Source organism: Salmo salar, chromosome ssa19 (genome assembly GCF_905237065.1).
Source record: "Salmo salar chromosome ssa19, Ssal_v3.1, whole genome shotgun sequence".
Lineage (NCBI taxonomy): Eukaryota > Metazoa > Chordata > Actinopteri > Salmoniformes > Salmonidae > Salmo > Salmo salar.
The window spans coordinates 25,174,814-25,200,857 of NC_059460.1; the positions used below are offsets into that span (position 1 = coordinate 25,174,814).

Genomic DNA, 26,044 nt, shown 5'->3' on the forward strand with positions numbered 1-26,044 from the left:
TTTCTATTTATTTTATGAGTTGACGATTTTAATCAGTCACTAAACCCCACGCCCCCCTGGCCTCTGACTGATGCCTTTCTTTTCTTTGATTATTAATGCCAGTTCCCCCTCGTAGGAAAAGGACACAGGGAAGAAAGGGAGAGGGAAAGAAAATGCCGCTGATGAGTGATTAGGAAAAGATGGAGATTGAGAAAAGGAAGGAAGGGTTGATCAAAACAATTCATATCTTAGTAAAAGCAGGGATCAGTATCTCTACCGAGAGACAAAGAGAGAGACTGCAGTATACAAACCAGAATAGCTATAGACTAAGGGAGAGAGATAAAGATAAAGAGAGGGCGTATGGCGGGGAGGAGGAGGGAGAGTGAGAAACCAGTTAACGCTGTGACCCCTCATGTTTTTTTAAGGTGGCAACTCCTCCCACTCTCTGGCCCCTCACCCCAAAGAAATTGGCAGGTGGCCCTCCCCCTCACCTTCCCCTCCTCTAGCCCCAGTCCCAGTGGTCCCACTGCAGGCAATCACTAGTGGGACAGAGGGTGGAGACAGCTGGTCCACGCACACACACATGCCAGCTACCACTCCCTGTCCCCTGAGTCTGCAGGGTCTGCAAAAAACAATAGTTTGTGCAGTGTTCCATTTGAGCCAGCTTGCCTTCGCATGGGCCAAAAAGACCCAGACAAACAGAGAGGAAGAGGGATTGAGAGAGGGTGAGAGGATGTCATTGAGAGGGCAAAGTGGAGAGTCAGTGTGGCCTAATTAACACACTGGATTGATGCAGTGCCTTAGGTCACCTTTGCGAATACGTCATACACTGAGTGTACAAAACATTATGAACACCTGCTCTTTCCATGACTTAGACTATCCAGGTGAAAGCTATGATCCCTTATTGATGTCACTTGTTAAAGAAGGATTTTTAAGCCTTGAGACAATTGAGACATGGATTGTGTGTGTCCTTCAGAGGGTGAAGGGGCAAGGCAAAAGATTTAAGAGCCTTTTAACGGGGTATGGTAGTAGTTGCCAGGCTTAGGGGTGTTGCGGTGACCATATTACCGCCACGGTTATGTCATCTTATGCACTCTGGACATGCATTGGTAGTACCCAACTCGCTAAAGACCATCAGGTCGCTAATGGCCTGGTACTCAGGGCTCTATTGTCCCTCTAAGTCTGACATCAATGCAATTGAAAATCACATCAAACACTTGTCATTAAAACATTGTGCTTTTAAAACTCACCTTACTGTGATTGATCAATTTGAAGAAAGAAGTTCAACAACAGGTTGAAATTGAGTGGGAAAACATGATCATTGTGGATGTTGTTCAAAGCCTAACACAACAAAATGTACAGGACTATTGTGGTGATTAATTCAAAACAGCCATAAGCATATTGTTCCCACGGGGGGCCAGAAAAAAAAAAGTATGAAATGTATGCATTCACTACTGTAAGTCGCTCTGGATAAGAGCGTCTGCTAAATGACTAAAATGTAAAAATGTAAGGTGTTCACTCAATGCTGTACAATGCAGAGAAAAATGGGGCTATTCAAGAAAGAGCTACGAAATTAATGTCAAAACGTAGTTTTCTTTGCCCTATGTCATTATAAATTACATAGACTAAATCATTACATTGTTCTCTATTATAACTTTAGTTATACTTGTACTTGACAGTGTTGATGACATAAGAACGTTAATTTGCTGTGACTGTTGCTAGTTTAGACTGCACTGCTCTTGGTTGTATCTCTTCCATATTTGGGGTTGTGAGGTTGGACCATTTTGGAGGCATTTCCGCTGGTTGGACCAATCAAAATCAACTTGATACCTTCGTCATTTTCACCTGCAGATCATTGGCTTTCATTGCCTATAACCACAATCAATCTACGTTGAGAGGGGCTGTTTCTCTGGGGTTTTAAAGGGAAAGACTCAGAACTACAAAATGGAAACAGGAACAGATTGTCTTCGGAGGGTGGATATTGAAATTCAGTCTGTTAGATTTGTAAATAAATATATATTTAGTCCCTATTTAGTTTTGTATTCAGCAGATTTAATTTAGAAATAGCCCATGTTTTCACTCATGAACCTGCAGCCACTACTTAGCTTGTCGGTTGACATTTGAAGTTAGCGCCATTCTGCCACAGACTTCTATTGAGTATTATACCATGGGTGGGTCTAACCCTGAATGCTGATTGGTTAAAAACGCATTCCTGCCGGTGTTTATTCCACAAGTTGCCGCTGGCTAAATCTATGACATTAAAATGCCTATTTACTCAGTTCCATCTGACTGTGCAATCCATTGCCTCATCAGCCCAGCCAAGCAACTTATGAACTTGATCTCCACTATAAAAAGCATGAAGTCATTATCTAATTTCTTTTAGACTAACATTTAGTTTTCAACAGTGGAGATGTGTATAAACCTTGCTGTCTGTCTCTCCGACATTTGCAACATTGTTTCAATATTCAAATTTGATCTCCTGCTGTCCCATAGTAATGTAATGAACGTGTCGGGACGAGACAGACGGGCAGGCAGCGTTTCTCAGCCAGTCGAAATCATGATTCAACTGGCATAATTTTTGGGGATATACAGTTGAAGTCGGAAGTTTGCATACACTTAGGTTGGAGTCATTAAAACTCGTTTTTCAACCACTCCACAAATTTCTTTTTAACAAACTATAGTTTTGGCAAGTCGGTTAGAACATCTACTTTCTGCATGACACAAATTATTTTTCCAACAATTGTTTACAGACAGATTATTTCACTTATAATTCACTGTATCGCAATTCCAGTGGGTCAGAAGTTTACATACATTAAGTTGATTGTGCCTTTAAACAGCTTGGAAAATTCCAGAAAATGATGTCATGGCTTTAGAAGGTTCTGATAGGCTAATTGACATCATTTGAGTCAATTGGAGATGTACATGTACATGTAGATGTATTTCAAGGCCTACCTTCAAACTCAGTGCCTCTTTGCTTGACATCATGGGAAAATCAATTGAAATCAGCCAAGACCTCAGACAAATAATTGTAGACCTCCACAAGTCTGGTTCATCCTTTGGAGCAATTTCCAAACGCCTGAAGGTACCACATTCATCTGTACAAACAACAGTACGCAAGTATAAACACCATGGGACCACACAGCTGTCATACCGCTCAGGAAGGAGGCGCGTTCTGTCTCCTAGAGATGACCGTACTTTGGTGCAAAAAGTGCAAATCAATCCCAGAACAACATCAAAGGACCTTGTGACGATGCTGGAGGAAACAGGTACAGAAGTATCTATATCCACAGTAAAACGAGTCCTATATCAACATAACCTGAAAGGCCGCTCAACAAGAATCCACTGCTCCAAAACCGCCATAAAAAAAGCCAGACTACGGTTTGCAACTGTACATGGGGACAAAGATTGTACTTTTTGGAGAAATGTCCTCTAGTCTGATGAAACACAAATAGAACTGTTTGGCCATAATGACCATCGTTATGTTTGGAGGAAAAAGGGGGAGGCTTGCAAGCCGAAGAACACCATCCCAACCGTGAAGCATGGGGGTGGCAGCATCATGTTGTGGGGGTGCTTTGCTGCAGGAGGGACTGGTGCACTTCACAAAATAGCATCATGAGGAAGCACAATTATGTGGATATATTGAAGCAACATCTCAAGATATCAGTCAGGAAGTTAAAAGCTTGGTCGCAAATGGGTCTTCCAAATGGACAATGACCCCAAGCATACTTCCAAAGTTGTGGCAAAATGGCTTAAGGACAACAAAGTCAAGGTATTGGAGTGGCCATCACAAAGACCTGACCTCAATCCTGTAGAAAATTTGTGGGCAGAACTGAAAAATCGTGTGCGAGCAAGGTGGCCTACAAATCTGACTCAGTTACACCAACTCTGTCAGGAGGAATGGGCCAAAATTCAACCAACTTATTGTGGGAAGCTTGTGGAAGGCTACCCGAAACGTTTGACCCAAGTTAAACAATTTAAAGGCAATGCTACCAAATGCTAATTAAGTGTATGTAAACTTCTGACCCACTGGGAATGTGATGAAAGAAATAAATGCTGAAATAAATCATTCTCTCTACTATTATTCTGACTATTATTCTTATTCTTAAAATAAAGTGGTGATCCTAACTGACCTAAGACAGGGTATTTTTACTAGGATTAAATGTCAGGAATTGTGAAAAACTGAGTTTTAATGTATTTGGCTAAGGTGTATGTAAACTTCGGACTTCAACTATACACCCCAATATTTTTGTGGGAGAAAAGGTAAAACTAAACTAAGCTAATTTGCAGTCTTTCCAGCTTCAGTTTGAAGTTATTAGGTTACTGTAGCTGTGTTGTTCGCTAGTTCCTCTGAATGACAGAGTCCTCACGAGTGAGCAGATTTTTAATGCCAGGTGATATCAAATTGTATTTGTTACATGCGCCGAATACAACAGTTGTAGACCATACAGTGAAATGCTTACTTACAAGCCTTTAACCAACAATAAGTGTCAAGTAAAAAATAAAAGTAATAGCGAGGCTACAGAGTCAATGTGCGGGGTTAGTTGAGCTGGTTAGTTGAGGTAATATGTACATGTATGTAGAGTTATTAAAGTGACTATAATAAACAAAGAGTAGCAGCAGTGTAAAAGGGGAGGGGCAATGCAAATAGTCTGGGTAGCCATTTGATTAGCTGTTCAGGAGCCTTATGGCATGGGGGTAGACGCTGTTAAGAAGACCTAGACTTGGCACTCCGGTACCGCTTACTGTGCAGTAGCAGAGAGAACAGTCTATGACTAGGGTGGCTGTAGTCCTTGACAATTTTTATGGCCTTCCTCTGACACCGCCTGGTTTAGAGGTCCTGGATGGCAGGAAGCTTGGCCCCAGTGATGTACTGGGCCATACGCACTCCATGGTTTCTGGTTGGGGTATGTACGTACAGTCACTGTGGGAACGACGTCATCGATGCACTTATTGATAAAGCCAGTGACTGATGTGGTGTACTCCTCAATGCCATCGGATGAATCCCGGAACATATTCCAGTCTGTGCTAGCAAAACAGTCCTGTAGCTTAGCATCTGCTTCATCTGACCACTTTTTTATTTTTTTTTGACCGAGTCACTGGTGCTTCTTGCTTTAGTTTTTGCTTGTAAGCCGGAATTGGGAGGATAGAATTATGGTCAGATTTCCCAAATGGAGGGTGAGGGAGAGCATTCTACGTATCTCTGTGTGTGGAGTAAATGTGGTCTAGAGTTTTTTTTCTTCCCTCTGGTTGCACATTTAACGTGCTGGCAGAAATGAGGTAAAATGGATTTAAGGTTCGCACCTCATCAGTTTATTGTTATGGATGTATCAAATAAATGTCACTATAAAACAGCTTAAACAACTAAACAAATGCAAATGCCGCTACTTTGTTGTTATTCTGGCTTCACTTTTTGACGTGACTGTAAGTTAGCCGTAGTTGGCTAACTAGCAAGCAAGGGATAAGAACGTTGCAAGCCAGTATGGCAATTGAACATTTAGAATGAACGACTGGGTCGCGTCCATAGATACAGAACGAAAAAACTGAACGACTACGATCCCTAGATTTGTGTCGGGACTATATCTTGTGTAAGGATGAAATAGTATGAACAAATTAATTAAAATAAAGTTTTTAATGAAAATATGTCAATCATTATTTGAACATGTTGGAAACCCGTTGTATAAAAGTCCTCGAAGCCGGTGTTTTGGAGGATATATTGGTAGTTTGCCGGCCATCGACTTTGTCTCGGTCCTATCAACACCCGTGCCAATCTATCCTCAAACACTGGTTTCTCGGGCATTATCACTTAAGTGACCAGTTTTTGATCAAGCCTGTGATGACATTCTGTTCGCTTTAGACATGCTAAATTCTCAGAGTAAATTCTCAGTAACTTTTTAACCATATATGGTAAAGACAATGGGTTTGGACTATTGTTTTCTATTGAATGGATATACACTGCTCAAAAAAATAAAGGGAACACTTAAACAACACAATGTAACTCCAAGTCAATCACACTTCTGTGAAATCAAACTGTCCACTTAGGAAGCAACACTGATTGACAATACATTTCACATGCTGTTGTGCAAATGGAATAGACAACAGGTGGAAATTATAGGCAATTAGCAAGACACCCCCAATAAAGGAGTGGTTCTGCAGGTGGGGACCACAGACCACTTCTCAGTTCCTATGCTTCCTGGCTGATGTTTTGGTCACTTTTGAATGCTGGCGGTGCTTTCACTCTAGTGGTAGCATGAGACGGAGTCTACAACCCACACAAGTGGCTCAGGTAGTGCAGCTCATCCAGGATGGCACATCAATGTGAGCTGTGGCAAGAAGGTTTGCTGTGTCTGTCAGCGTAGTGTCCAGAGCATGGAGGCGCTACCAGGAGACAGGCCAGTACATCAGGAGACGTGGAGGAGGCCGTAGGAGGGCAACAACCCATCAGCAGGACCGCTACCTCCGCCTTTGTGCAAGGAGGAGCAGGAGAAGCACTGCCAGACCCCTGCAAAATGACCTCCAGCAGGCCACAAATGTCTGCTCAAACGGTCAGAAACACACTCCATGAGGGTGGTATGAGGGCCCGACGTCCACAGGTGGGGGTTGTGCTTACAGCCCAACACCGTGCAGGACGTTTGGCATTTGCCAGAGAACACCAAGATTGGCAAATTCGCCACTGGCGCCCTGTGCTCTTCACAGATGAAAGCAGGTTCACACTGAGCAAGTGACAGACGTGACAGAGTCTGGAGACGCCGTGGAGAACGTTCTGCTGCCTGCAACATCCTCCAGCATGACCGGTTTGGCGGTGGGTCAGTCATGGTGTGAGGTGGCATTTCTTTGGGGGGCCGCACAGCCCTCCATGTGCTCGCCAGAGGTAGCCTGACTGCCATTAGGTACCGAGATGAGATCCTCAGACCCCTTGTGAGACCATATGCTGTTGCGGTTGGCCCTGGGTTCCTCCTAATGCAAGACAATGCTAGACCTCATGTGGCTGGAGTGTGTCAGCAGTTCCTGCAAGAGGAAGGCATTGATGCTATGGACTGGCCCGCCCGTTCCCCAGACCTGAATCCAATTGAGCACATCTGGGACATCATGTCTCGCTCCATCCACCAACGCCACGCTGCACCACAGACTGTCCAGGAGTTGGCGGATGCTGTAGTCCAGGTCTGGGAGGAGATCCCTCAGGAGACCATCCGCCACCTCATCAGGAGCATGCCCAGGCATTGTAGGTAGGTCATACAGGCACGTGGAGGCCACACACACTACTGAGCCTCATTTTGACTTGTTTTAAGGACATTACATCAAAGTTGGATCAGCCTGTAGTGTGGTTTTCCACTTTAATTTTGAGTGTGACTCCAAATCCAGACCTCCATGGGTTGATAAATTGGATTTCCATTGATTATTTTTGTGTGATTTTGTTGTCAGCACATTCAACTATGTAAAGAAAAAAGTATTTAATAAGATTATTTTATTCATTCAGATCTAGGATGTGTTGTTTAAGTGTTCCCTTTATTTTTTTGAGCAGTATATTTGTATAATTTCATGTGTGAACACACTACTGTACATATTACAGTTTATGCATATAAGTAGGCTTATGAGCCCAAGCCTGTAAAAAAAAACTGAATTAAAATAATGATTGGGCCCTTATACAATACATATCGTACCGCATGTCACGCACAAAAAAAATAATAGAAAGATTTAAGATGTCTTTGGTACATACTCCAAAATTAAACAAATTCTAGTAATCACCTTTGACTGGTTGCCTTATGCTACGCTCCAAACCTTCTATTCATGAGTCTGTGAGAGAACGTGTAGGCCTAGGCGATGCTGTTGGTTCATCGACTGTGCAGGGCGGCTAAGCCTACAGTTATAGTGAATTTGTATTTGAATAGCCTAGTAATAGGCATTTTTTTTAATATTTTCATAATTAATAGGCTGACACGTTACCTTTAGCTGCAGAATATCTCACCTCCGTGCATTTCCATCTCCTCTCTCTTGTTCATTCCTTTCACGTAGTAATGCGATATCTGACAGCACTGGCCCGATTTTGACGAAACTTTATTTTCTTTGACCCCCTTTTCTCCCCAATTTTGTGGTATCCAATTGGTAGTTACAGTCTTGTCTCATTGCTGCTACTCCCTTATGGACTTGAGAGTCGAAGGTCGAGAGCCGCGTGTCCTCCGAAACACAACCCAACCAAGTCGCACTGCTTCTTGACACAATGCCCACTTAACCCAGAAGCCAGCTGCACCGATGTGTCGGCAGAAACACCGTAACCTGGCGACTGTGTCAGCGTGCACTGCGCCAAGCCCGCCACTAACTGAAATGTGTGAGTCACACCAGAGAGGAAGAGGCAGAGTGAAGGAAGGATGAAGTGAAGGAAAGATGGCATCTGGCACCCACTCACAAGCATGGAGCCTTGTCCGTCCCAGAGGGAATCGACAGACAGTGAACAAAGCACTCTGGGAAAGGAGACAAGCTCTCGGCTTGTAGAAAGTTGTTTGTAAAAACTTGTGTCAGTCACGAGGCTCTGCTCAGCAAACAAATACTTGTGTTTTGAAACTGGTGAGTCCGTGAGCCAGGGAAAGACTGCTTGATATGTGGAGAGGTGGAGAGTGGGTGGAGGGAGGGGTAGAATCTATAGAAAGAAAAGACACTGATAAGGCACAGTGTGCTGCTGCATGGTAACACGTGTCGTATCACCTGACAGTCATTCAGACATATAGCCTGCTTCGAACTGTGAAGGAGATGTGTGTGTGTGTCTAAGTGAAACTGTGTTAGTGTGTTTCACTAACACTGATGTTTGTTTGCTACGAGATAGGAACGCAAGCTAATGAAGACATGCAAATGCATACATGAGTGCAGCAATTATATTTAACGAGCACACAGCAGTTGTGCATTGTGGTTTTACCAAGCTGGAGTAAGAGATGTGCGGGGGCCTCGCATGCCAGTTGTCCGTCAAAACGCTGGTGTTGTGGTTGTCATGGCATTATTAATTGATCGGTTTATGTATGCTAATTTGTTTTCCCCACGATGCGCTGGGCAGGGAAGCCACGTGGGAGTGTGAGAGACAAGGATGCAAATTATAACATGGGTGGCGAACATATACAAGGAGGAGAAGAAGAAGGAGGAGACGGAATGGAGGAGCGGCGACACCACAGCAACTACACTTTTCCCTTACTCACTTCGGCTACAGGCCCGTCGCAGCTTGTTCCTTTGTCCAGGCTTTCGTTAATGAGGGAGGGATTTGGGACAAGAGCTGTCACTGTGTTAATCCATTTTAGGGGATTTGTAAAAAGCCTTTTCTGCAGGGAAATATGCTATTCCACCAAGTCTGCAGCAGCAACTGGAAGGGACATAGCCTTAGACATTTTGTCAGAAGCCCAGGTGAGGGCAAAGAGAGAGAGATGATATAGAGTGAGAATTCAATGATACAGCGATGAACTGTACCCAGCGGGCAAAACTGATTACAATGCCGTCATTATGACATCATGGTCAGGTTGTATATGGGCTGGATATGTTTTAATCTTATTAGCAATCAGAAAAACTTCCAAAATGACTTATTTCCCTGTTGTCAAAAAAATGTATGATGTCTTCTCAACCAAAAAAAACCCGTACACAACCAGGAAATTACGTAATCAAGACTTCATGTGCCAAATTTGGCCAGCTGGGTAGTATTTGAATCGTGCTAAATGTATTGAATCGTGCTAAATACACCAAGCCATGTGTTGCTTCGCGCCCAGAGGAAAATTTGGCCCTAAGGGAGCTTTGAAAGGGCATTTGTGGAGTAAATATCTCATATATGTAGAGTTATTCACATAGGAGCCCTAATAACAAGTCCCCTCTTGCCCTCCAATCCTGTCCCACCAAAAGCTCAAACACAATTGATGCAGAGACTCTAGCTGTATTTTAAACCTTTTTTTGTTCTTTCACATCAGCAGCAGCACAGATGACAGTATAAAGTCATGGAGAGTAAGGAACTTTAGATTGTTTATATACACACTAGTCTTTCCCCCTTTTCCACTGGCTCATCTCAGACTATTCCGGAAATATATGTCCCTCAACCTTGTTAAACCACTTTTTAAATGTGTTGGTGTTGTGGTGATCAGAATGGGGCAGGAAGTATTCAGATCAGTACTATTGGTCATTACTACCATTCATTATTCGTCTATGTAGCAGTGGTTGTAATGTCCCTTCAACATTTACTTGGTGCAGTAATGTTGGTGGTTTACAACCCACCGCTCCAAGCACCACCACTGCAGCCCGAATGGAAATCAATCAGGATTGTAATCAAAGTGAAAGTCAATCACTGTGTCCCATGTAGTTGTTGTTCCACATACATTATAATGATGTATTGTACAGTCAATCTCTCCCATCCTCATCCAATTATATTTCAGTGGTAACCCGTTTCTGTCTCATTTAGGAGATACGTTCGATTAACATTTTATTGTAAAATTAGCAGCTGGTCAGGCTGCTAGCATACACTACTGGTCAAAAGTTTTAGAACACCTACTCATTCAAGGGTTTTTCTTTATTTTTACTATTTTCTACATTGTAGAATAGTAGTGAAGTCATCAAAACTATGGAATCATGTAGTATCCAAAAAAGTCCAAAAAACATATCAAAATATATTTTGTATTTGAGATTCTTCAAATAGCCAACCTTTGCCTTGATGACAGCTTTGCACACTCTTGGCATTCTCTCAACCAGCTTCATGAGGTAGTCACCTGGAATTGATTTCAATTAACAGGTGTGCCTTCTTAAAAGTTAATTTGTGGAATTTCTTTCCTTAATGCATTTGAGCCAATCAGTTGTCACAAGGTAGGGAGATATACAGAAGATCGCCCTAATTGGTAAATGACCAAGTCCATATTATGGCAAGAACAGCTCAAATAAGCAAAGAGAAATGACAGTCCATCATTACTTTCAGACATGAAGGTCAGTCAATACGGAAAATTTCAAGAACTTTGAACGTTTCTTCAACTGCAGTCGCATAAACTATCAAGTGCTATGATGAAACTGGCTCTCATGAGGACCGCCACGGGAATGGAAGTTACCTCTGCTGCAGAGGATAGGTTCATTAGAGATACCAGCCTCAGAATTTGCAGCCCAAATAAATGCTTCAGAGTTCAAGTAACAGACACATCTCAACATCAACTGTTCAGAGGAGACTCTGTGAATCAGGCCTTCATGGTCGAATTGCTGCAAAGAAAACACTACTAAAGGACAAAAATAATAAGAAGAGACTTGCTTGGGCCAAGAAACACAAGCAATGGACATTAGACCGGTGGAAATGTGTCCTTTGGTGCGGAGTCCAAATTGGAGATTTTTAGTTCCAACCGCCGTGTCTTTGTGAGACGCGGTGTGGGTGAACGGATGATGTCTCTGCATGTGTGTGGTGTGGAGGTGCTTTGATTTATTTAGAATTCAAGGCACACTTAACCAGCATGGCTACCACAGCATTCTGCGGTGATATGCCATCCCAACTTGTTTGCGCTAAGTGGGACTATCATTTGTTTTTCAACGGGACAATGACCCAACACACCAGGCTGTGTAAGGGCTATTTTACCAAGAAGGAGAGTGATGGAGTGCTGCATCAGATGACCTGGCCTCCACAATCCCCCGACCTCAACCCAATTGAGATGGTTAGGGATGAGTCGGGCCGCAGAGTGAAGGAAAAGCAGCCAACAAGTGCTTAGCATATGTGGGAACTCCTTCAAGACTGTTGGAAAAACATTCCAAGTGAAGCTGGTTGAGAGAATGCCAAGAGTATGCAAACCTGTCAAGGCAAAGGGTGGCTATTTGAAGAATCTAAAATCTAAAATATATTTTGATTTGTTTAACACTTTTTTTTTGGTTACTACATGATTCCATGTGTTATTTCATAGTTTTGGCGTCGTCACTAATATTCTACAATGTAGAAAATAGTAAAAATAAAGAAAAACCCCTGAATGAGTAAGCTTTTGACCGGTAGTTTAGACAGGTACTCCAGTAAGTGACAGCATTGATTCTATGTTGGCTAATGCTTGCAAAATGTGAATGTTTAGGATACTCCTTGTAGGTGTTATCTTTGTACTAGTAATAGCTGCTTTTGACCAGCCAGTTGGCGTACTGTTGAGGAACATAGGGCGACTGGAAGGTAGAGGCACCTCTGTCTACCTTGGCAAAGCAGTTTTAAGCTCTACATTTTCCCTATTGTTTGCTTGTTCATATCATTTGCCATGGTGGGAGAGAAAATAGCTCTTGCAAGCCTGTTGTGAGTTACTTTATTCTTGAAATTTCAGCTTTATTCTAAAATTATTTCAACTTCAATCTCAAGGTATTAAGACAGGCCTGGCCAACCCTGTTCCTGGAGTGCTACCATCCTGAAGGTTTTCTCTCCAGCCCTAATCTAGTGCACCTGATTCTAATAATTAGCTGGTTGATAAATTGAGTCAGGCTAGTTACTACTGGGGTTGGAGCAAAAACCTTCAGGAGGGTAGCTTTCCAGGAACAGGGTTGGCCAGCTCTTTATTAAGACATCTCAACATCAATTAAAACAATTATATTTTTTGGTCATAATACAAAACAGAGGAGCAGTGTTTATGATCAAATAATCAAGACTTATTAATGGTTGATATTAATTTAAGTCGCATGCAAATCTGCAGAAACAAGTTGACCCCGAGCTTCAGATCTATAATTCAACAAAACCAAGATTGCTAATTCAATTGGGTTATATCATTCAACAATCTGTTAATTACCCTCTCTCTCTCTCTCTGGGAGACAGAGAAGAAGGTAGACATAAACATGTAGGGTGATTCGTTTGTGAGGATTCAGTGTGAAAAGATAAAGGGGATCGATATTGTGACATGGAGGAGAGGATTGGACAGGGCAAGATAATCTCACAGCAACAACTTTACAGGATGACTATCGCAAGTGTTCTTCTAGCTAGAGAGAGGGTTCAGTTAAGGGGTTATTCAATTGTTCCACTGGGGATAAACTCCAAAAGGAAATGTTATTAAATGCCTAAATAAACAGTTAATATCAGCATTGGGTCCCATTTTAAAGACCCATTGACGTGATGGGGATTTTTCCATTCTCGTATTAGACTTCCTGAATTTAAATTGTATATTAATTCACGATGTTTGGAAAGTTGCATCCTAAGATTCTTCATGATCCCCACCAAAGTGATATATGGATACTCTTAAGCCAGTGCTAGATATTATGCCAAATCTAGGGGTGAAAGGTTCAGTTCAAGTAAGTATCGGAATACATATTGATTGCAGAGAAAACACCTTTTTTTTTTTTACACCAAAGCGAATACAAGACCAAATACAAGATTTGGGGTCTAGACGTTGTGGCAGGATCTGCCACAGACCAAGCTAGGCTAGGTTTCTAGTGCAGAGCCTTTTGAGTCAGCTACCTGCTCACTGCCTCCAGTCCTCTCCTCTGAGTGAGGGAAATAGTAGCTGATAATGGAATGGTGGCTGATTGAGCTGCTAGCCACACCCTTAATGAGTTTATGAGGGTCAGCTGTTTGCACTTACAAGCCAACGGTTGCGTTCCAGGCTGACTACATGACTTAAAGACCCGATGTAGTCAAAAAATTTATTTTTATGTGTTTTAAATATATATCCACACTAGGAATGAAATCAAATCAAAAGTTATTGGCCATGTACAGATATTTTTGCAGTAATACCTAACAATACACCCAAAATAAAAAATAAATAAGTGTGAATAGAAAAGGTGTGTACAGCAGTAGTTATATAGGATGAGCCTTGACTAAAATACAGTATATACCTATGCAGTGGGTAAAACCAAATGTAAACATTATTAAAGTGACCAGTGTTCAGTGACGATGTACATAGGGCAGCTGTCTCTAAGGTGCAGGGTAGAGTACCAGGTGATAGCTGGCTAGTGGTGACTATTTAACAGTCTTCTGGCCTGGAGATGGAAAAACAGCTTCTATCTCTCGGTCCCAGTTTTGATGCACCAGTACTGTCTCCGCCTTCTAGATGGTATCAGGTTGAACAGGCAGTGACTCGGGTGGCTAAGGTCCTTGATGATTTTCTTGGCCTTCTTGTGACACCAGGTGCTGTAGATGTCCTGGAGGGCAGGCAGTGTGGTTGGAATAATACTGTGAAATGGTGAAAATTAGGATAATGCCCTTTTTAGTGTGAGAGACGTTTGAAAAGACCGCCTGACATTTCAGCCTGTTGTGTGAGTTAATTTGTTTATAGTTTATAGACCAATATGAAAGAGTTCCAAAAAACAGCTAGTTTTACCCCTCCCTACTCCCAAACAGTCCTAGCAAAATTATTGCATAGAAATTGCTCTTTGCTAAGAACCACCTATTTTTGTTTAATTTTGTTTAAACAATCACAGTTCGGTACTTAATTGTTACCCAGAATTGATTTGATATTGAGATAAAATCAGCTGCATTGGACCTTTGTAAGGTGAGGGTGTGGACATGACGTGGCTACCTCTCACAGCACCCCAACGGAAAGGGAGTTTAACGCTCATCAATATTTCTGTTCTCGGTGTGTTCAGCGACTGCTCTTTTTCCTCGCACCTCATTAACTGTAGCTTTGTGTTGAATAATGAGCCGGGCTTGCCTAATTTCCCAGTTGTAAATAGTGTGCTGATAGAAAATACTGCAGTAGAGCGATATCACCCTTTTCATACAAGGGAACCTGACAAAAATATTTTTGTCTGCACTATCCAGAATCCACATACTGGATCAATATCCTGAGTAAACGCACACTACAACCTCAAATATACAAAGATTACAAAATAATGACATGTCAAACAGACCAGACAGACAGACTGAGTTAACTGTGTTATGTTCATATAGGAATTTTTGTTGTTGCTCCATACGAATCTGTTTGTGAATTGACTTCCTGATATGAAGTAGTGAGGGAGTGTTGATGAACATGTCACTGTGAGAGCATGGGCCCTGCATCCCCTGGCAGCTGCAGCCTGGGGGACCCAACAGTCATCCCTGATCAGCCATGTTAAGCTAATTGAGATGTAATGGCTTAATTAATAACCCGACACGCTTATTTCACTGAGTGTATAAAGGGATAGTTCACCTAAATTAACAATTTGGTTCGTAAATGCTGAAGTTAGCGGCTAGTGACAGTGGCTATTTTAACCTACCGAAAGGTGGATTGCAGTCTGTCCATAGAGTTACAAAGTATGGAGAAAAAAAATGTGGACATTTGTAATTTGGGTGGATAGTATTAAATAGGAGTTACACCACCTTGTCTTGCTCCAACAACACTGTTAATATGATCTGTTTGTCCCTGTAAATCAGGTTTGTTGATCAATGATATTATCTAAGCCAATTTATTTATTAAGTGAATACATTTTCACTTGGTCTCTGTACTGTCTTGTCAAAGTAACCCAGATACTGTAGGTTTGGAATTACATTGAATTGGAGGTGGTAGTTGTCGCTATTAAGGGACAGTCCCTAATATTCAACTTGGGTAATTACAGAAACCACTCACCTCCATTATGCAATTATAATCTAGTTTCCAAACACTATGTAGCAACATTATATTAACGTTGTAATGTTAATAGCATTACTTAACAAGAAGCTTTAAGTAAAGTTTTACCCATTGTTCCCACTGACATGGGTTGCGTGACCGCCAGTGGGATTTAGGCTAGAGGAAGAAGAGGTTGTGGGTAAATTGGGCTTCAGTGAGAGACGAAACGTTTGAAAATGAATGAAGAGATACAAAAGAAGTGATGGAGGAAATGTAACTAGAGAAAGAAAAACATTTATGTAAAGAGGCAGAACAGCAGGGAAGTAAATGAGAGGAGGTAAAGCAATGTGAGCGAGTGATAGAGAAAAGAGGGACGAGAATTGGAGAGAACAGCGGAAGAGAGATTGGAGAGGCGTGATGTTTTTGGGGGGAGAGACGATGTGGCACAGATTTTTGTAATTTTTTAAAGGATGGAGAAATTAATGGATGAAAGGAGAGGAGGAGGTGATGCCACAGCAGCTACTGATGTCACCACAAGGTGGATATACTGTCAGACACCACACTCTCGTCACCACAAACACAATCCCTCTCACCCGCTGTGACTGGCTAAGAAAAAGGGGATGGTGTCACAGGACTGTGTGAGGGGGAGTGACGGCTGGGCCTCGTAAGACACACCCCGCTCCCCTCCAGCCCTGTTCCCCCTGTATTTCAGCTGAGGTCATAGCTGAGTGCTTTGTGTCATCGTGCCATCCTTTCGTGGACATCCTTGGCAACCGTGGCAGTGTTAGCGCTCCCTGCCAAAGACTGCCAGCTCAACTCGGCCACACACACAAGCGGCTGTCAGGATTTTTGTATGCCCCTCTTTTATCTTTTTGTGTGTCACCTCCTCTCACTCCCGGATCAGTGAGCACAATGATTATTTTTAAACACCTCTACATTGCACTGCAGCAATACATGACTAAATATGTACTGTGTAGCTAAGAGATTGAGGTAGAAATCAATCACAAAGAGACAAAAAAATAAATATTTTTTTAACCATGACTGTGATTCTCATTACATGTGAATGTATTCACTTTGTATATAAGGGAGGAAGGGAGAGAGGCTGATTTGATTCCTCCTTATGAAGTTACGATTTAGTCCTGTGTTTCTCAGTCAGCGTTGACCCTCCATGCTCCCCTCGCTCATTACCATATAAAGCAGAGTCCCTCCGCAGTCGAGGGAAAAGTACGAGATCGGAGTAGAAACGAGGAGCTTTGCTGTTTGCACTCCCTTCATCTATCTATGGGTCACGAGGGTCACCAAGCAAATAATTATTACAACCAGAGTAAAGTTAACACCCCTATCCTGCCCTGTCCTGCGACAGATTTCACTGCTGAATTAAAGTCTTCCCCTGTCACTCACAAGACAGCTGCCACCCTCTACCATTGACACGATTGTGGATATGTGATTGCAGGTCAAAAAACCTATTGCGGTCATTTAGCCTAACTGGTTGCCAAGATAATTCGATGAAGGACGATACAATACGAGCATTCCTATTGGACGGGTTCAGATTCTCTGTTTGAGAATTCAAAGAATGTTAGCTCTACCGAACGTGACCGAGGTGAAGGGTCTGTGGTCGTGTTGCAACCACATTTTGTTTTTTATGCGTATCTGAACGCTGTAATGGATTATCCTCACCCAGGGCACCATTTATTTAAAGGATGTTTCTGTAATGTAAATATCGTGGACAATATAAGATGAATAAATACAATACGTTATCTAGTCTTTGCTGATTTTTATTAATTTGGAAAATAGTTGGTTCGATGCTTAAGTTGGCTTGTGATGTTAATTAATCCATGTTTAAGGTGGTTTCCCATCCTCACACATGAAATGCTTAGTCTGTTTGGTTTGAAAGATTTACAGAGCCTCAGCCAAAAAAGTATGGAAGCATGTTCAGTTAGCCTTGTAGAGTGCATCAATACAGGATGCGTCTGGGTGATTTGGAAAGCCATAGTCAGTCAATAAATAATATAATACTACTCATAGGAAAGGTTTTCACCTTTAGCTCACAATCTGTGGATACTATACGATTTAAAAAGGTAAGAAAAATATGTAAAACATCACAGCACGTTTTGAAAAATATATGGCACATGGAAGCCAAACGAGGGTGGTCTATGGTGATAGGTGGGATGGGCTGAGAGTGGCTGAGGGGTTGGATTAAAGAGCTTGTTTTTGGTATTGTATTATTGTTATGTGACTGCTTTATATAAAAGTACCATGTATGTGAAATGTATGTACATGTAGCAGAAAAGCTGTAAAAAAAAAAACAGTGGATGTGTTGATAAAAATAATGCAGGACGCATCTTAAAGCAGTTCAATGCATTGACTTTTCATCCCGGGGTTGTCCGAGAACAGTCGACATCAAAATAACTTGTTATTGATTTATTGACATTCCATTAAACCTGTTATGGCTTGATCCCGTTAGCGGGATCGATATGACGACAGCCAGTGAAAGTGCATGGCGGCAAATTCAAAACAACAAAAATCTCATAATTAAAATTTCTCAAACATACAAGTATTATACACCATTTTAAAGATAAGATTCTCCTTAATCCAACCACAGTGTCCGATTTCAAAAAGGCTTTACCATGAAAGCATAACATTAGATTATGTAAGGACAGCGCCTAAACAAGAAAAACCACACAGCCATTTTCCAAGCAAGGAGAGGCATCACAAAAACCAGAAATACAGCTAAAATTAATCACTAACCTTTGATCTTCATCAGACGACACTCCCAGGACTCAATGTTACAAAATGCATGTATGTTTTGTTCGATAAAGTTCATATTTATATCCATAAACCCCATTTTACATTGGCGCGTGATGTTCAGAAAATGTATTCCCTCCAAAACCTCCGGTGAATGAGCATATCAATTTACAAAAATACTCATCATAAATGTTGGTAAAATTTACAACAGTTATTGAAAGAATTATAGATACACTTCTCCTTAATGCAACCGCTGTGTCAGATTTTAAAATAACTTTACGGCGAAAGCACATTTTTCAATATTCTGAGTACAGAGCTCAGCCATCAAAGCAAGCTATACAGTTACCCGCCAAGTTCTGGAGTCAACTAAACTCAGAATTAGTATTATAAATTTTCACTTACCTTTGCTGATCTTCGTCGGAATGCACTCCCAGGACTCCCACTTCCACAAGAAATGTTCTTTTTGTTAAAAAAACTCCATATTTATGTCCAAATACCTCTGTTTTGTTCGCGCATTCAGATCACTAATCCAAAGGCGAGTGCAAAACCAGAGACGAAAAGTCAAATAGTTCCAATACCGTTCGTGGAAACATGTCAAACGATGTTTACAATCAATCCTTAGGGTCTTTTTAACATAAATCTTCCAACCGGACAATAGCGTATTCATTACAGAGGAAAAAGAAGGAGCGGTGCGCCTGCGTACTCTTGCAGTAAACAACTCATTGGTCCCAGGCTTGAGTCAGCTCCTATTCTCTGCCCAGTAACAGTAGAAGCATAAAACAAGGTTCTAAAGACTGTTGACATCTAGTGGAAGCCTTAGGAAGTGCAAAATGACCCCACAGACACTGTAGTTTGAATAGGGATTAGATAGAAAAACTACAAGTCACTTCCTGGTTGGATTTGTTCTCAGGTTTTTGCCTGCCATATGAGTTCTGTTATACTCACAGACATCATTCAAACAGTTTTAGAAACTTCAGAGTGTTTTCTATCCAAATCTACTAATAATATGCATATCTTAGTTTCTGGGAGTGAGTAGCAGGCAGTTTACTCTGGGCACATCAGTCATCCAAGCTACTCAATACTGCTACCATCCATAAGAAGTTTAAGGTGACGCACTAGATGATACAGTTTCCTGTCCAGAATTGTACCTGCAAACACCTGGTTGCTAATCCAGTTCCTCCAGGGCTTCTCAAGTCATGTCCTGGGGTGTCATCAACAACTATTCATTAACCTCTATGGGCTAGGTGGGACGCAAGCGTCCCACCCGTGGTGCACTCCATCAACAGCAGGTGCATTTCAAGAGCGGCAAATTTGAATCCAAATAAATGTCAAAATTCAAATTTTTCAAACATACAACTATTTTACACCCTTTGAAAGATAAACATCTCCTTAATCTAACCACGTTTTACGATTTCAAAAAGGTTTTACGGCGAAAGCATAAATTTAGAGTATGTTAGGACAGTACATTTACAAGAGTTGTGTGTAATGTTGTGCCAATTCAAAGACAGGCGTCACCAAAACCATAAAATCAGCTAAAATTATGCACTAACCTTTTACAATCTCCAACAGATGACACTCCTAGGACATTATGTTAGACAATGCATGCATTTTTAGTTCTATCAAGTTCATATTTATATCCAAAAACAGCGTTTTACTGTGGCGTTGATGTTCAGGAAATCGTTTCCCTCCAATAACCGGCATTCAAGTCAGCACCACAAATTAAATAATTAAAATTAGAAAACATTGGTAAAATATTATATTGTCATTTAAAGAATTATAGATTTACATCTCTTGAACGCAATCAACTTGCCAGATTTAAAAATAACCTTACTGGGAAATCACACTTTGCAATAATCTGAGCACTGCGCCCAGAAAAATACGCGTTGCGATACAGACTAGCCGCCATGTTGGGGAGATCTAAAATCGAAAATACTATGTAAATAATCCATTACCTTTGATTCTCTTCATCAGATGTCACTTCCAGGTATCACAGGTCCATAACGAATGTAGTTTTGTTCAAAAAAGCTCATCATTTATGTCCAAAAATCTCCGTCTTGTTAGCACATGATCTAAGCCCGCCGGACTTCACTTCATGAACGAGGGGAAAAAATATATTTACGTTCGTTCAAACATGTCAAACGTTGTATAGCATAAATCATTAGGGCCTTTTTTAACCAGAACATTAATAATATTCAAGGTGGACGAATGCATTCTCTTTTATAACGTATTGGAACGAGGGTACCCAACATGAACTCGCGCGCCAGGTGTCTAATGGGCCATCATCGTTCCATGGCTCTTGTTCAGTCAGATCTCCCTCCAGAAGACTCAAAACACTTTGTAAAGGCTGGTGACATCTAGTGGAAGCAATAGGAAGTGCCAAAATATTCCTGAGCCCCTGTGTTTTTCAATGGCATAGGTTTAAAGGTAATACAACACATCAGGTATCCACTTCCTGTCAGAAAATGTCTCAGGGTTTTGCCTGCCAAATGAGTTCTGTTATACTCACAGACACCATTCAAACAGTTTTAGAAACTTTAGGGTGTTTTCTATCCATATATAATAAGTATATGCATATTCTAGTTACTGGGTAGGATTAGTAACCAGATTAAATCGGGTACATTTTTTTATCCAGCCGTGCAAATACTGCCCCCTAGCCCTAACAGGTTTTAAGCCCTTGAATAGTTTGGTCTGCAATAAAAATGTGTAGGCTGGAGTTGAACTCATTTTCTCTAGACTATTAGCTCAAAACACTTCAGATATTGATACTTTGTTCCTCATTATGTCTGTGTTTAGTAATTGTTGGATCACAGGGAGTGCTGAGCGATTAGTGCTATTCTAGGTCGGTTCGGTTTCGCAAATAATTTTTAAACATGAAATGGATTATGAAATAATTACGTTACAATGATTTTAGAGCTTTTAAATGGAAATTCCCAAAACATTCAATTGCCAAAACATTTAAAATGTCTCTATCAGGTCCACATTTGGTAGACATCAATAGAAAAGCAGGAAATTACTATGAAATAATGAAATATTTCAGTTGTGTATATTACTTCGTTTTTATTTGATTACTTTTATAATTTTTTATTCCTTGAAGTAATCATCTCATCTCTGCTCAGGCAGTATCAGTCAACCAGCCAGGCCATCTAACATTATGTGTTCCCCATACAGAGTTTCCCAAACTCTGTCCTCGGGACCGCAAGGTGTGCACGTTTTGCTTTTTGCCCTAGCACTACACAGCTGTTCAAATAATCCACTAATCATCAAGCTGTGATAATTTGAATCAGCTGTGTAGTGTTAGGGCAAAAACCAAAACGTGCACACATTGGCGTCCCAAGGATCAAGTTTGGGAAACGTTGCTGTACAGTCTTTAGTAATAATTTTTAGCTAGCTTTCCTAAGTATGCTGCAGAGCTGTCTGACAAAATGATTTTACTAGTTGTTCAAAGTAGTTAACCTCTTACATCTAGACGTTCCGCTAGCGGAACACCTGCTCCAATATCCAATGATAGGCGTGGCGCGAATTACAAATTCCTCAAAAATACAAAAACTTCAATTTTTCAAACATATGACTATTTTACAGCATTTTAAAGACAAGGCTCTCCTTCATCTAACCACACTGTCCGATTTCAAAAAGGCTTTACAGCGAAAGCAAAACATTAGATTATGTCAGCAGAGTACCCAGCCAGAAATAATCAGACACCCATTTTTCAAGCTAGCATATAATGTCACAAAAAACAAAACCACAGCTAAATGCAGCACTAACCTTTGATGATCTTCATCAGATGACAACCCTAGGACATTATGTTATACAATACATGCATGTTTTGTTCAGTCAAGTTCATATTTATATCAAAAAACAGCTTTTTACATTAGCATGTGACGTTCAGAACTAGCATTCCCACCGAACACTTCCGGTGAATTTACTAAATTACTCACGATAAACGTTCACAAAAAACATAACAATTATTTTAAGAATTATAGATACAGAACTCCTTTGTGCAATCAAGGTGTCCGATTTTAAAATAGCTTTTCGGTGAAAGCACATTTTGCAATATTCTGAGTACATAGCCCGGCATCACGGGCTAGCTATTTACACACCCAGCAAGTTTAGCCTTCACCAAAGTCAGATTTACTATTAGAAAAGTTTGATTACCTTTGGTGTTCTTCGTCAGAATGCACTCCCAGGACTGCTACTTCAATAACAAATGTTGGTTTGGTTCAAAATAATCCATAGTTATATCCAAATAGCAGCGTTTTGTTCGTGCGTTCAAGACACTATCCGAAGTGTAAATAAGGGTCACGTGCATGACGCATTTCGTGACAAAAAAATTCTAAATATTCCATTACCGTACTTCGAAGCATGTCAACCGCTGTTTAAAATCAATTTTTATGCCATTTTTCTCGTAAAAAAGCGATAATATTCCGACTGGGAGCGTTGGTTTTCGTTCAAAGATAAAACATGGAGTCCCCTCGTGCACGCGCCTGAGTCTCACAGTACTGTGAGCAGCCACTATCCAAACGCGCTACTTTTTTTCAGCCAGAGCCTGCAAAGCCACGATTCAGCTTTTTGCCGCCTTCTGAGAGCCCATGGGAGCCGTAGGAAGTGTCACGTAACAGCAGAGATCCCCTGTAATGGATAGAGATAATCAAGAAGGCCAAGAAATTGTCAGACAAGGCACTTCCTACATGGAATCTTCTCAGGTTTTGGCCTGCCAAATGAGTTCTGTTATACTCACAGACACCATTCAAACAGTTTTAGAAACGTTGGAGTGTTTTCTATCCAAAGCTAATAATTATATGCATATTCTAGTTTCTGGGCAGGAGTAATAATCAGATTAAATCGGGTATGTTTTTTATCTGGCCGTGAAAATACTGCCCCCTAGCCATAACAGGTTAAGGTATACTTTCACGAACTGTCTCTCTCCCTCTCATCATTGTGTTGTGTACATTCCTCTCTCATGCAGACTATGTGGTCTGTGTGTATCTCACCTAGCGTAGCAGGCGTAAAAGTGTATCCATCAAGAGATCTGTATATAATAACGAGATGCTCATGTCTCTGCCCTAACAATGGTAGTCAATGGCCCAAAGGCGGAAAGGAAGGCTTCAAGCTTAGGTCCATAGAAGCGCATTGTTCTTATTTTCTACAGTTTTTGTCGAGAGTGAAATCTCTTGCTTCGCCTCTTTCTATATTTTATTTCCCCAATTTCGATCTTGTCTCTTCGCTGTAACTCCCCAACAGGCTCGGGAGGCGAAGGTCAAGACATGTGTCCTCCGAAACATGACCCGCCAAAACGTGCTTCTTAACTGCCTGCTTAACCCGGAAGCCAGCCGCACCAATGTGTCGGAGGTAACACCGTTCAACTGACAACTGAGGTCAGTCTGCAGGCACCCGGCCCACCACAAGGAGTCGCTAGAGCGCGATGAGCCAAGTAAAGCCCCACCGGCCAAACCCTCCCCTAACCCGGACAATGCTGGGACTCCCGATCATGGCCGGTTGTGACACAGTCTGGGATCGAACCCGGGTCTGTAGTGATGCCTCTAGCACTGCGATGCAGTGCCTTAGACCGCTGCGCCCCTCGGGAGCCCGCCTCTTCCTGTCTATGAGCTGGGAAAAAATGGTGCAATGGATTATAGTCATTGTGGTTAATTACCACATTTCTGGACTGAACTAGGTTGAATATTGGCTTAATGAAAACTACCTGTTTCAGTATGATATATTGGATAAAGTAATAAAGACAGACACCAATGTCTAGTTCAATAGCCTTGTTCATGCATTGTACAAATCCCTACACGCGGAGTCCGGGGAACAGTCCAGCTAGTCGATTACCTATCAACTAGACTCCGTAACATCATCCTTTCAATAGAAAGTGCAAACATAACAACATAACATTAAATTCTTAACAATCAAGTCATAACAATTGAAAAAGCATGACATTTTCTTTTTACTTCAGTTGTCATCTTCCTTTTTTTTTTATAAACAGGAGTGAGTAAGTATGGGCTCTGACAGGGGTAGGATTAGGGCCACGAGCTGGAGAGCTTGGTGGGGTAGAAGCCTCACCTTCAATTGGCTCATGTCTCAATTCTGCGCCTCTTACCCTTAGCATCGGGTTCAATGCCCTTGAGCCCAGCTAGTAACTCGTGCTGCTTGCATTGGTATAGCTCAGGTGCCACTGAGACACCAAACGGGAGCTTGAGCCAGCGTTTCCGACCCCAGGGGGTCCAGAAGGTAGTCATGACGCTGCTTTCTTCGTCCAGCTTGCATTGAAGGAATGCATCTCGGGCATCCACCAAGGTGAAAATCCTGGCCTTGGGAAGCTTGTAGAGGACATCCTCTAGTGTCGGCATGATGTAGTGGGATCGTTTCAGTGCTTGGTTCAGATGCTTTGGGTCGATGCAGACCCTCAGCTTCTCTGTTTTTTTCACTATGACTATATTGCTGATCCAGTCAGTTGGTTCGGTCACAGATGTTATGTGGCCATCGGCCTCATACTTGTCCAGCTGGGCCTTCACAGCCACTTTCATTGCAATGGGCACATTGCGAGGAGCACACTGGACTGGAGTGATGCTCTCATCCACTTGAAAGTGTACCTCCCCAGGCACTGATTCAACGGGCATGTTGAATACATCGTCATATCTGCTGAGTAGTTGTTCTTTGGACAGGGGTCCATGCTGGACATGATCCACAATGTGCAGGTCATTTGGTACAGTGAACTGCATCAGTCCCAGGCGTTCGCATGTAGAGCCTGAGAGGAGAGGATGTTGACTGGTTTTCACAATCTCAAACTCCAGCTTGTGTTTGCATCCCCGAATAACACATTCGGTCTCAAAAGTGACCATAGAGCTCATTAGCTCTCCTGAGTACAGCTTTAGTCTAGTGTCGCTGGGCAATAGATGTATGTCAGGTGCCAGATTGATTTTGTCTTTGTAGCTCATTACGTTGCATGTAGCACCGGAACCCAGTTGACATTGTTGTGTAATCGTAGTGTCACAAACCATTTCTTCCCTCTTGAGTGTACAGCCCCAATGGATTCATGCATGTAAATGTCACTTTCACTGTTCAGCTCTGAACATTGAGTGACATCATCAACACAGTGAATCTTGCCCTCACTCACCCTTCTTTTGCTTTTGAGACAAACTTTTGCAAAGTGATTATTAGTTCCACAAGCTCTGCATGGTTTTCCGTAGGCAGGGCAGTGCTCTTTGCCGTGTGTGTGTGTATTCCCACAGTATTTACATGCTACTGGGCTCTCTGTGTTCACCGTTCGTGGTGAATGACTCTGCCTCGATTGGTTTTGCCTGAATGTCTGCCTAGCAACAGCGTGAACAGTATCAACATTGGAGCGTGGGGTATCGATTTCCATTGCTCTCATTCTCATGTCAGTGACTTCGGCAGTGCGGCACATTTCGATGGCAGTTACTAATGTTAAGCCTCTCTCTCTCAGTAGACGCCGGCTCGTATCCTCATTTGCAATTCCCAGTACTATTTTGTCACGAATCAATTCATCTTTCAATCCCCCGTATTCACAAGAGGCGGATTTTTCTCTCAAACGGGATACAAAGTTGTGTACTGACTCACTCTCTTCCTGTTTGCAGCTTCCGAAAACGAACCGCTCGTAAATGACGTTTCGGCGGGTTTGAAGTAATTCTCCAATGCATCCAATATAGCCTTTGCATCACATTGTTGTCGCGCTGTGAGGGTGAGATTGTGCCGGTAGATATGCCTGCATTCGCTGCCCATGAAACTCCTCAGAGTTGCCGCTTGTACCTCGTTGGGTTTCTCATGTAGACCGGTTGCCAGCACATAGTCCTCGAATTCATCCCTGAAATTGTCCCAATTAGTATTCCAGTCCCCTGTGAGAA

At 41.9% G+C, this 26,044-nt stretch overlaps 1 protein-coding gene across 2 annotated transcripts in view; it reads left to right on the top strand.

Annotated features, from left to right (window-relative positions):
- Positions 1–26,044, top strand: part of fars2 (phenylalanyl-tRNA synthetase 2, mitochondrial) — a 150,588-nt gene that overhangs the window by 62,895 nt on the left and 61,649 nt on the right. The gene's annotated exons all lie outside the window — the stretch shown is intronic.